The following is an 11,880-nucleotide window of genomic DNA, read 5'->3' on the forward strand; positions in this document are numbered from 1 at the left end:
GTGGAGAGCGACTGCGCACGCGCCGCCCGTCGGGGGCTTCCTCGCGAGCAGGGCTCGCAGCTCCGCCCCCGGCTGCTCTGCGCCCGCCCCACGCTCAAGTCCGAGTCACGAGTTTTCCGTCACCGACGGGGCGGAGAAAACCCCTGTGATTGTCACAGGATATGGCTTTGAAGAGTCCCCGGCTTACCCCGGGCTGGGAGAGATGAAGGTTCCCGGCTTGTTTTTCCAGCGACCAGCACGATCTTCGGGGCGGGGGGCGGCGGGGGCGGCGGTGCTCAGGATACGCCCTGTCCGCGGAGCAGAGGGGGGAAAAGACCGAAAAGCCCGGGTCATCGAAAGGGGCTGAATTCGTCGCTACTTTGAGGGCCCCGTCACCCGCTGCATCCACGGCAGGTCAGGGCTGTGATTTATGGGTCTCGAGGTGATCACGGCGCCTGATTTTTAAAAAGCGAAGGCACGTTCCGGGAGGTTCAACCGGGGTGGTATTTTTTAGGCGCCAGGCGCCCGGGGCAAGTGGAACGGGGGAGCCAGAAAGGGCAGCTCGGACCTGGGTAGCAAGGTCAACGGGGCCGAGGAGGCGCCCAGCCCGGCTGCGCCGCTGTGGGACACCACCTCCTGCGCGGATCGAGCCCAGAAAGGAGTTTATCCGGATTATATATACCTAGGCACCCTGGTTCCCAGAGTCTGGTGGTTTGCCGCCTCTACTGGCACCGTCCGGGCCCTGTCGGCCAGCCCGTTGACCCGTTTAGCTCGCGGAACTCTCTCATTTTCCGTAAGGACTAAACTTGAACCGCGAAGAATTCATCCGTGTGCATTCCGTAACTCCTGTCTCCGCGTGTCTGAAAATGCAGCCTCGCCTAAGGAATGGCATACGGTCAATTAATTCCTCACTTGTTAGTGCGATTGGATTAATCAGAGCTTGAGTCCAGGACGCCTTTGGATTTGGAGACCGGAAGTTCTGAGTGGGAATCGGTGCTTTGTCATTGGCTATCAGATTTGGGGCAAGTTACCTAAACATCTCTGAGCCTTAATTTCTTTGTAAAATGGGTTTAATGATACCTGCCTCACACAATAGTGGTTCAAAGGCATGATGATATTAATGCTACTGATCATGATTGAAGTTGGCCTGGCGCTCTGCTAGGTGCCGTATATGGATTCGCTCATTAAATAATCCTTACTTAGGCCAACCCCATGAGGTAGGTACTATTATTTTCTCTATAAGTGAAGAACCTGAGGATTAGAGATGTTAAGAAATTTGCCCCAAATCACCCAATGGCAAGTGGCAAAGTTGGCAGCTGAGGTGTCTCTGGTTCCAAAGACCCAGTATCTGAGTCACCATGACAATTTAACAAAAACAAATGCTTCTGTGGGCCAGGCATGAACCTTAAAGAAGAGGAACAGGAGGAGGGTAAGAAGATAATTGGTTTCAAGCATGCACTGAAAGTCACGGCAGTACTAGGTAACAGCAAGTCTTCAGAGTGACCAAAGGAATTGGTACTGTATAGACCAGGGGTTGGAAATGATGGCTCTTGGCTGAATCAGGCCAGTTACCTACTTTTGTAAGTGTTGTTAGAAAAGTCACTTTCACTTATTTACATACTGTCTTTGGTTGCTTTAGAGCAACAAAGGCAGAGTTGAGTACTTACAGTGGAGACCCATTTGGCCAGCAAAGCCTGAAAGGTTTACTAACTGGTTCTTTACAGAAAAAGTTTGCTGATCCTTGATGATACAGCTCATGTTTTCTGACCATTGTGTTAGAAATCCGACATTAAGAGGCGCCTGGGTGGCTCAGTTGGTTAAGCATCTGACTGATTTCGGCTTAGGTTGTGATGTCAGTTTCAGTTTCGTGAGTTCAAGCCCTGCATGGGCTCTACGCTGACTGCTTCAAGTTTGCTTGAGATTGTGCCTCTTTCTCTGCTCTTCCCACTCTTGTACTCTCTCTGTCTCTGTCAAAATAAATAAACTTAAAAAAACTAGATATTAAAAAAATACACCTTAGGGCACCTGGATGGCTCAGTGATTTCGGTTCAGGTCATGATCTAACAGTTCATGAGTTCGAGCCCCGCATTGGGCTCCGTGCTAACAGTGTGGAGCCTGCTTGAGATCCTCTCTCTCTCTCAAAATAAACTTAAAAAGATACACCTCTAATTCATGGACTAATTAAGAAAATACAATGGCAAGCAGAAAATATTTAGAACTTAATGATAAACATATAGCTTATCAAGATGTTCAGGATATAGCTAAAGCACTTTATATAAAAAAAAATAGGAAAACCTGAATATTAATGAATCGGATATACTCGAAAGTAGAAAGAAAGAGCAGTAATTAAAGAAACCAGACAAAGTGTCCTCAAGATGATCAACAAAATTACCCATTTTTTCTCAACACCTGTTTGTGAGGGGGTTAATGAGAGTTCCTTTAAGAGAATAATGGATTTTTTAGTTGTGTAATAGATCCATTATTTTTTTAATTAAAAAAATTGTAAATGTTTTTATTTTTGAGAGAGAGAGAAAAAATTGAGTGGAGGAGGGGCAGAGAGAGAAGGAGACACAGAATCTGAAGAAGACTCCAGGGTCTGAGCTATCAGCTGAGCCACCAATGTGCCCCTAGATCCATTATTAAGACGGACAAGATACAAGTTCTTTTCATAAGTGATTCTTCAGAAATGAGGTGTGATGCTTCTGGAGAGTATCCTATGAGTGGATGAAAGAAAAGTGTCTCTTGCATGCTAGGTAGGTAGAAGAGACTTTGACAGATGAGAGAGGACATCAATTAGACAAAGCCACAGAGTTTTCTTTAGCATTGTCTGCCCTTTCTCTGAAAGCTACAAATGACCCATTGTGGTATTCATAGGCTCTGTGTATTCTTTTTTAAAAAATTGTGGTAAAACAAAATTCACTTTCTTGTGAGATTAGTTTTAGAGGGCTTCAGTTTTCATTAAGTCATGTGCAACTCTAAATCCATGTTCTCCGTGTCATGGAGAGGGCTTGCTAAAAAACGCCTACTGCTCAGCCTCCTCCCCAAAGTTTCTGATCCATTAGGTCTGAAGTAGGACCGGAGAATTAATTGCATTTATAGCCAAGTTCCCAGGTGATGCTGATGCTGCTGGTTCTACTTTGAGAACTGTTGCTTTAAGACCTTAAACGAGAGTGCTTGCAAAGTGTGTCATGGAGAAGGAGAAAGTGCTGGGCTGCTCAGAGGGTCATTACTCATGTAGGCCGCAAAGTTGCAGTTCTGTGTTCTTTCTGGAGGCTTAGGAGAGAATCTGTTTCCTTGACTGTTTTTAGCTTCTAGAGGTTGGTTGCATTCCTTGGCTTGTGGCCCCATCCTCTGTTTTCAAAGCTAGCAGTCAAGCATCTTTCAAATCTCCCTCACACCCTCTACTTCTGTTGTTACATTCTTCTCTCCCACCCTCCTGCTTCCTTCTTATAAAGACCCCATGATAACAGTGGGGGCACCTGGGTAATCCCGGATAATCTCCCCATCTGCCCATCACATTGCACAATCACCTTTACTGCATAAACTCACGGGTTCTGGGCATTAGGACATGGACATCTTAGGGCCAGACGGGGGCACTTTACAGCCTACCCCATGTGGTATGTGTGAACCATTGGGGGTATTTAAAATGATTTTTGGGTAGTATAATGAGAAAACATTAAAATCTAAGTATTTTGTATACTACTGACAGGGGAAAAAAAAGAAGGTTTCACTAGGTGAAACCGTGAAAGATCATTAAAAGAATCAAGAATGGGAGAAGATTCAGGTCCATCCTCCTGCTGTGGATCCCAGCGGTGGGGGACGGGGAAGGGCAGCTGAATGCCCACCAGGCCTTGACACTAAGGTTGTGTTGTAGGACCATCCATCTTGTATTAGTAGTGACTGGCTGCCATGTAGAGGTGGGGAAATATGGTAGTTTTCTGAGTTAGACCATGGCGTTGGGAGATGAAAGCAGAAAGCCTGTTTTCTTGCATTTTCCTGTTACTGAAATGCTAAGAGATGTGTGAGCTTACAATTGCATCCATCATTTTCTTTTGATTCTTTGAGCACAGCAGGGCAGGGATGGGGGCACAGGGAACTATTCCCCTTGTCATTTATCTACACAGCTCAGGAAAGGGATGACAAGTCCCTCCTTCCTGAGCCCTTAGTGAGAATAAGTGATGGAAGGCAGAAATGACGTATTTCTCATTCAGCAATTTTATTGTTACTACATCGTTTACTTCAGCACTTAATAGAAATTATTCAAACATTCTGAGTTCTTTCAATCATAAACCAATATAAAGGAAAGGATTCGCAGGGAGCCTGGGTGACTCAGGCGTTTAAGCATCTTACTCTCAGTTTAGGCTCAGGTCATGGTCTCACAGTTCTTGGGTTTGAGCCCCGCATCAGGCTCTGTGCTGATAGTATGGAGCCCGCCTGAGATTCTCTCTCTCTTCTTCTCTTTGTTCCTCCTCTGCTTGTGATTTCTCTCTCTTAGAATGAATGAATGAATGAATGAATGAATTGGCAAAATAAAAAAATGATTCTAGCTACTGATTTATAGGCTATTTCTTCACACACTGTACCTTGAAGGCCCAGATCTTCAAGTACCCTTTAAAATCCCCTTGCTTTTGTTTCCTTTCTTTTTAAATTTAAACAATGTTTTATTTATTTCTGAGAGAGAGAGAGAGAGGCAGCGTGAGCAGGGGAGGGTCAGAGAAAGAGGGAGACAAAGAATCTGAAGCAGGCTCCAGGCTCTGAGCCGGCTGTCAGCACAGAGCCCGATGCAGGGCTCGAACCCACGAACCGCGAGATCATGACCTAAGCGAAAGTCGGACGCTTAACCGACTAAGCCACCCAGGCGCCCCATGAGACATTCTATTAATTATACACAAGCCTGATGGAAAATACAATGATGTTTAAGAACTCAGGCATCTTTGGGCACCTGGGTGGGTGGCTCAAGTCAGTTAAGCATCTGACTCTTGATTTCAGCTAAGGTCATGATTTCATGGTTCATACGATTGAGCCCTTCACCCCGGCTTGGCTGCTGACAGCAGCCTGCTTGGGAGTGTCTCTCCTCTCTGCACCAACCCCCCTCAAAACAAATAAATAAACTATAAAAAGAACTCAGGCACACTTGCTTCTCTCATCCTATGAGCTGACAGTTAAGACAGGACAATTTTGATGAAAGAGATGCCTGCATGATGGTATTTTGGTTTTCTTTTCCTATTGAGCTAGAATACTTATGTAATACACATGACAGTTTGGGCTTTGATGGTTAACTTGGCATGTTGTAGTTATTCAATACGTGTAACAGACCATCTGGATTTAGTGGTTAGAACAACAACACTGATTTAGGTCACTAATGGCACTTTGGGCAGGACACGATGGGAACAGCTTATGGTGGCTCCAGGAAGCATCAGGTGCTACTGCCTGAAGGTGGGGATGACTCAGTGGCTGGTTACTGGAATGCCCCCGACGTTTCACTCCACTCTCCGGCAGTTGGTGCTGTCAGCTGAGACCTCAGCGGGGTTTTCTGCATCTACATGTGGACTTTCCGTGTGGCTTCTCATTTTCTTCACAGCATGGTGGGTTCCAAGAACAAGTGTCCAAGTGCCAGTTGGAAAGCTAGTCCCAATCATGACCTCATCTCTGAAGTGACAGAGCTTCGTTTCTGCTGTAGTTACAGTCCCACCTATGTTCAAGGGGAGGAAAGATGGACCCCACCTCTGGATGGGAAGGGTGTCGGCATCACAATGGGAAGAGCACATGGGAAGGGATATGTCATTGTGATCCTTTAAAAAAAATTTTTTTAATGTTTTATTTCTGAGAGAGAGAGAGAGACAGCATGAGCAGGGGAGGGTCAGAGAGAGAAGGAGACACAGAATCCAAAACAGGCTCCAGGCTCTGAGCTGGCTGTCAGTACAGAGCCCGACTCGGGGCTCAAACTCACGAACAGTGAGATCATGACTTGAGCCCAGGTCGGACCCTTAACCGACTAAGCCACCCAGGGGCCCCATTGTGATCATTTTTAGAAAACACAATCTACCACAGGGGCCAAGGAATAGGAGACAAGGCTTTTGGATAAGAGAGGCTGAGAAACCTCATGAAACAAAAGTCAAATCTTACAGGGTAAGTATTTTTCTCTCCTTAAGAAGCGGTTGCCACCACTACCTGGGTCTATATAATGGTGTGTAACTATGGGACAGAATTAAAGGAGACCTAAGAAGTCTTTATAAAGCTTATAAAATCTTTGGTAAGGACACGCCCTGATTTCCACGGTGGAGTGTAGGTCATGTGCATGTAAAACCCCCCTAAAATGCAGCTTGTCAATGGTTTATTTCAATAATAGGGGGCTATATTATATATCACTGCACATTAAATTACCCCCAATCATAGCAGCTTAAAACTGATATCACTTACTATCTTACAAAGCTTTGGATGGTCAGGAATCTAGGAGGAGCAGCTTAGCTGGGTGATTCTGGCTGAGCGTTTCAGGAAATGCAGTCAGTCTGTCAGCTAGGGCTCCGGTCATCCGAAGGCTTGACTGGGGCTGGAGGGTCTGTGCCCAGGATGGTTCACCCATGTGGCTGTTGGCAAGAGGCCTCAGTTTCTGTCCACACGGACCTCTCCATGGAGTTTCTGGGTTGTTCTCAGAACATGACAACTTCTCCCAGTGTGAGTAATCTGAGGGAGAGGCTGTAGCCACAGTATGTTTTGTGCTTTTATGGCCCAGTCTAAGAAGTCCTATGTATCCCTTCTGCCACATTCTACTTGCTAGAGACAAGTTAACTATGTATAGCCCACCATCAAAGGGAGAAGGATTGGGCTTTGCCTTGTAGAGAAAGAATATCAAAGAACTCGTGGGTGTTTTTTGAAACCACCACAACCTGTTTGAAGGTGAACTCCAAACCCTTTAATTGTAGCAAATTTCTGGAAAGATAAACAGATTCTAATATTATGATGTAAATGATCAAAAATACCAGCGGTACAAATAAGATGGTATCAGTACAGGAATATGCAGACTAATTTCTGGAGCAGAGTCAGCAGCCAAGAAAAAGAACATACTTGTGTGTTTACTATGTGACAAAGATAATAATTCAGTGGGTAAAGGAAACATTTGAAAATTACACTGAAGCAGTTGGTTATTTCAAGATAAAAGTTAAAGCCTTTTAGCACGCCTATAACAGAATACATTCCGTGTAAAATTTTAAACATAAAGCAGCAAGAACAAAATATGGGTGAATGAATATTTGTATAATTGCAGAATAAGATTTCAGAATTTGTTTAGTATAAAAGTGGAAAAGTCACAAAGCAAAAATCTAAATAGTGAATTCTATAATAACATATATATGACATATGTAAACAGTACACATAATACACATATAAAATCACTAATAAACTTTCAAGATATTTTCCTCACATATTATAGGCAAGAAGTTGACATAAAGCACAAAGACTTAGAAATAGATCTTAGGGGCCTGAGTGGCTCAGCTGGTTAAGTATCCTACTTTGGCTTAGGTCATAATCTCATGGGTTCGAGCCCCACATTGGGCTCTGTGCCGACAGTGTGGAGCCTGCTTGGGATTCTCTGTCTGTCTCTCTCTGCCTGTCCTCCACTTTTGCGCTCTCTCTCTCTCAAAATAAATACACTTAAAAAAATAAAAAAAAGTTTTCTTAAAAAAAAATCTTAAAATTCTTTAAGCATCTTAGAAAACCCCACAAAAATTTAAATAGATATAAAATATATAAAAAGGTAAACTTAATTAATTAATAAATATAAACAGGATTCCTTGTAAAACCACCAAATTGACAATAGGGGTGCCTGGGTGGCTCAGTTGATTAAGCATCTTGACTTCAGCTCAGGTCCCGATCTCATGGTTCGTGAGTTCAAGCCCCTCGTTGGGCTCTGTGCTGACAGCTCAGAGCCCGGAGCCTGCTTTGGGTTCTGTCTCTTTTTCTGCCCCTCCCCCACTCATGCTCGCTGTCTCATGCTCTCTCTCTCTCAAAATATAAATAAAATAAACAAAAGAGCAGAACCATAACAACATAGACCGATAAGAAGAGAGAAAAGAAGTTCTCATACCAGTTCTGCCAAATCACCATTAGTCACTTGACCCCTTCTTGAAATTTCCCATTCTGAAAGAGGTGAAGATATTGTTTGTAATGTTGAAGCATCACCAATTATACTTTTTAAAGTGATTATACATTCCAGATATTTATGTATATTATATTCTTATAACTTCGCAACACCGATGGGTCTCAAATTAACATTACCCAAGGGGTGTCTGGGTGGCTCAGTCAGTTACACCTCTGGACTCTTACTTTTGGCTCAGTCATGATCTCAGGGATTGTGACTTGGGGCCTGTACTGACAGTATGGAGCCTGCTTGGGATGCGCTCTTTCTGCCCCTTCCCCACCCATGTTTGCGCTCAAGCTCTCTCAAAATAAATAAACTTAAAAAAATTTCCCAACACTCGGAAAAAAGAAAGGAGAAAAATAAGACTTTATAAGTGGAAACTTGAAGAATTATTTGTGTTCTTAGAGGGAACCTCTGTTAGTTATTCTACAAGTATTTATGGAATGCTGGTATGTGTAAATTTCGGTATATAACTTTGTGTGGGTAATAACAAAGAACTAAGAATATTCTTTGCCATCACTTGAGGGAATTCATCAATTAAGTAAATATGTACTGAGTATCTACTTTAGCTGTTTTAGGCACTGAGGATGGATCAGTGAACAAAACAAAAAACCAAAACAGAACAAAGCTACCTCTCTTATTTTAAGTGATAATGTCTTACTTTTACCAGCTTACACTATAGTTGGGAGCTAGGAATAAGAACTGGGTCCTGAGGAAGTAGTTCCCCAAATGTTTAGTCACCTAGTCCCCGAGATTATCGTTCTCTGAAGAATTACTTACTGCCATTTATATGAGCCCAGAAACTCCCACATTTCCTAGTTCAGTAAATGTCTTTTCACTACCTTATTTAGTGCCTTTCAGCTCCTTGTTCCTCATACTGTAGATCAAGGGGTTCAAGACAGGGGTAACAAAGGTGTAGACAACAGACACCACACAGCCCATTTCTGGTTTGTAGCGAGAGCTGGGGTGTAAATGCATAAGGCTATGGCAGCCATACTGGAGGAGAAGCATGGTCAGATGAGAGGGGCAGGTGGAGGAGGCCTTGTGCCGTCCCTCTGCAGAGCAGATCTTCAAAATGGCACCGCAATGAAGGTGTAGGAGATGGAGATCAGGGAAAAGGAGATGGTAAGGATGATGACGCTGACAATGAAGATCATGGCTTTTTGTATTTGAGTGTCTCCACAGGCCAACCGTAAGATCGGGAAGACATCACAATAGAAGTGAGTGATTCTGTCGTGGCCACAAAATGGCAGGTGGAAAATTAGAGCTGTTAAGTTGTAAGGCTAGAGTGAAACCAAGGACCAGAGCTCCCATAGCCAGCTGGGATCTCATGCTGAGGGTGTAATGCAAGGAATCCCAAATAGCTACAAACCGATCATAAGCCATGATCCCCAAGAAGAAACAGCACTACCCAGGAAGACAAAGAACACCTGTGTGCCACAGCCAGTGAAAGAGATGGCTCTTTTCCCCATGGTCAGGAGGTTGGCCAAAGTGGGAGGGGCAACAGTGGAAGAGTAAAAGATCTCCAGAACTGCCGGATTATCCAGAAAGAAATATGTGGGAGTGTGGAGTGAACATTCTGTCCAAACAGTGAGAACGACCATGGTATTACCAATGAGACTGCCAATATACATTAGCAGGAAAGCCACAAAAATAAATATTTGTGTCTCCAGGATGGGTGAAAATGGGTGAGAGTGGAACTGGATTTCTATGGTTTGGTTTTTGTCCTCCATAAAAGTGGCACATCAGGTTTTCTAGGACAAAAGAAAAATTATGTTAGGAAAGAAAGGGCTTTGTGCTTCAAGATCAAGGTAATGATGCTGGTTTAGCACCTATTGCTTTAATAATCTTGAAGATAGGTTTATGTAGGGCAGGTCACTCTCTATTCTTGTTTGTGTTTACCAGCTCATATTTTTAAGAGACTTGGCTCAGATTAACTATAAAACTTATCACTATGAATAAGAGCCAAGTTAATTTGCCCCATGTGACAAATGAACTCAGGACTTTGACTTCACTTTCATTTTGCAAGAACCAGCTGAACTTATAACCCCTGATCCTCTGAACATACATGCGGCCTAGCAATAATATGCTGGCCATCAAATATGAAGTCATTATGATCTCGAGTCCAAGTCCTACAATATACATTGGGATCATATTGTCCCATAGAAAAGATGCTCCATGGCTCTCTAAAGGGTTATCTTCCTAGATAGAAAAAGAGGTCACCTTATGCCAATTCAGCAACAATATGTATGATGACTCCATCACTGCTTTGTGGTTGCAGAAAAAACTCAGCCCCTTAGTGCATTGGCCCTTAAATGTAGACTTTTATAAACTTTCTCTGCGTTTTTCTAAATTTTTAAAAAATATTTATTTTTGAGAGAGAGACAGACTGCAAGCAGGAGAGGGGCAGAGAGGGAAACAGAATCCAAAGCAGGCTTCAGACTCTGAACTGTGGGCACAGAGCCCAACACAGGGCTCGTGGGGCTCAAACTCATTAACTGCGAGATCATGACCTGAGTGAAGCCGGGCACTTAACCAACTGAGCCACGCAGGTACTCCACTTTCTTTGTGTTTTTAACCAAGAGACAAGTACAGCAGTTTTAGAAACAGGATCGATATGGACATCTCGCTTTGGAAAGTTTATAAAAATTCTTCCCCCATGACATCTGGACAATGGCCGTGTTCTTGCAAATGGTAGAAAATGTATCAAGTACAATATGTTGTACACCTTTCTAAAACTTTTATTCCATTTGTGTGATAATTTGTTTTGTGAATGTCTTATTTATCATAGATGTACAATCTTTTGCTGGATAAGGACTATAACTTATTCCTTTCCCTCTAATGCGTAATATGGTGACCACTAAATGTTTGTTGAACGGATAAATGAATATGTTTTTCACATCCTGGGTAGGTTTTCATTTTGGCAGAGCATATAGTCTTGTAAAGTGTGACTTAAGCGTTCATGGAAGGAAAGCATTCCTCTTACAAGCCTGGTACAGCTTAGTTCCTTCATGTTTAGAAAACACTGGGGATGCCTAGGTGGCTCAATGGGTTGAGCGTCTGTCATCGGCTTAGGTCATGATCTCACGGTCTGTGAGTTTGGACCCCGTGTCAGGCTCTGTGATGACAGCTCAGAGCCTGGAGCCTGCTTCAGATTCTGTCTGTCTCTCTCTCTCTGTCCCCCCCACCCCCCGCCCGCCACTCATGCTCTCTCTCTCAAAAAAAAACAAAAAAACACTGCCACTGAAAACTTGCCCATCCTATTAGTACTTATTATTTTGACTTCAAGTAATTCAGTGCTCAAATCTCAAACTGTTTTCCTATATGAGGAAAAGAATCTTCTCTCTCCATCTCCCTGAATCTCTGTCTGAAGATTAGGCTGACGTGCATTTCTGGTCTGGGCATTACCCTGCTCTGGGCCTCACCACTAAGCACGACTAAGCACTGAAGGGAGAGTTTCCTCCAGACTGTTGGGAGTAGATTGGACTAGAATAGACTTTCCAAAAGAAACTAGAGCATTTAAAACAGCCAGGGTCTTGTTTCAGCTGTTTTGTGGCTACTACCACACCCAGAAACACACCCTCTACCCAGCAGTCACCACCTACAAAGTCATCCAGACTCCCATGGCTTTTAAATTACTGCTTAGATCTGGGTCAGGCTCTTTCCTCCAGGAAAGAAGGTTAGACATTTACCAAAGGGATAGGACTTGAAGGACCTTATAAAGACCCTCATTCATATACTTATTTTTTTTCCTTATAAAATGA

The 11,880-nt window shown here is 43.5% G+C and overlaps 1 pseudogene; it reads right to left on the reverse strand.

The window, feature by feature from the left end:
- Nucleotides 1–8,959: 8,959 nt before the first annotated feature.
- Nucleotides 8,960–9,849, reverse strand: LOC144218843 (olfactory receptor 10V1-like; annotated as a pseudogene).
- Nucleotides 9,850–11,880: the final 2,031 nt, after the last annotated feature.

This window comes from Crocuta crocuta, unplaced genomic scaffold (genome assembly GCF_008692635.1).
Source record: "Crocuta crocuta isolate KB4526 unplaced genomic scaffold, BGI_CrCroc_1.0 scaffold323, whole genome shotgun sequence".
NCBI classification, from domain to species: domain Eukaryota; kingdom Metazoa; phylum Chordata; class Mammalia; order Carnivora; family Hyaenidae; genus Crocuta; species Crocuta crocuta.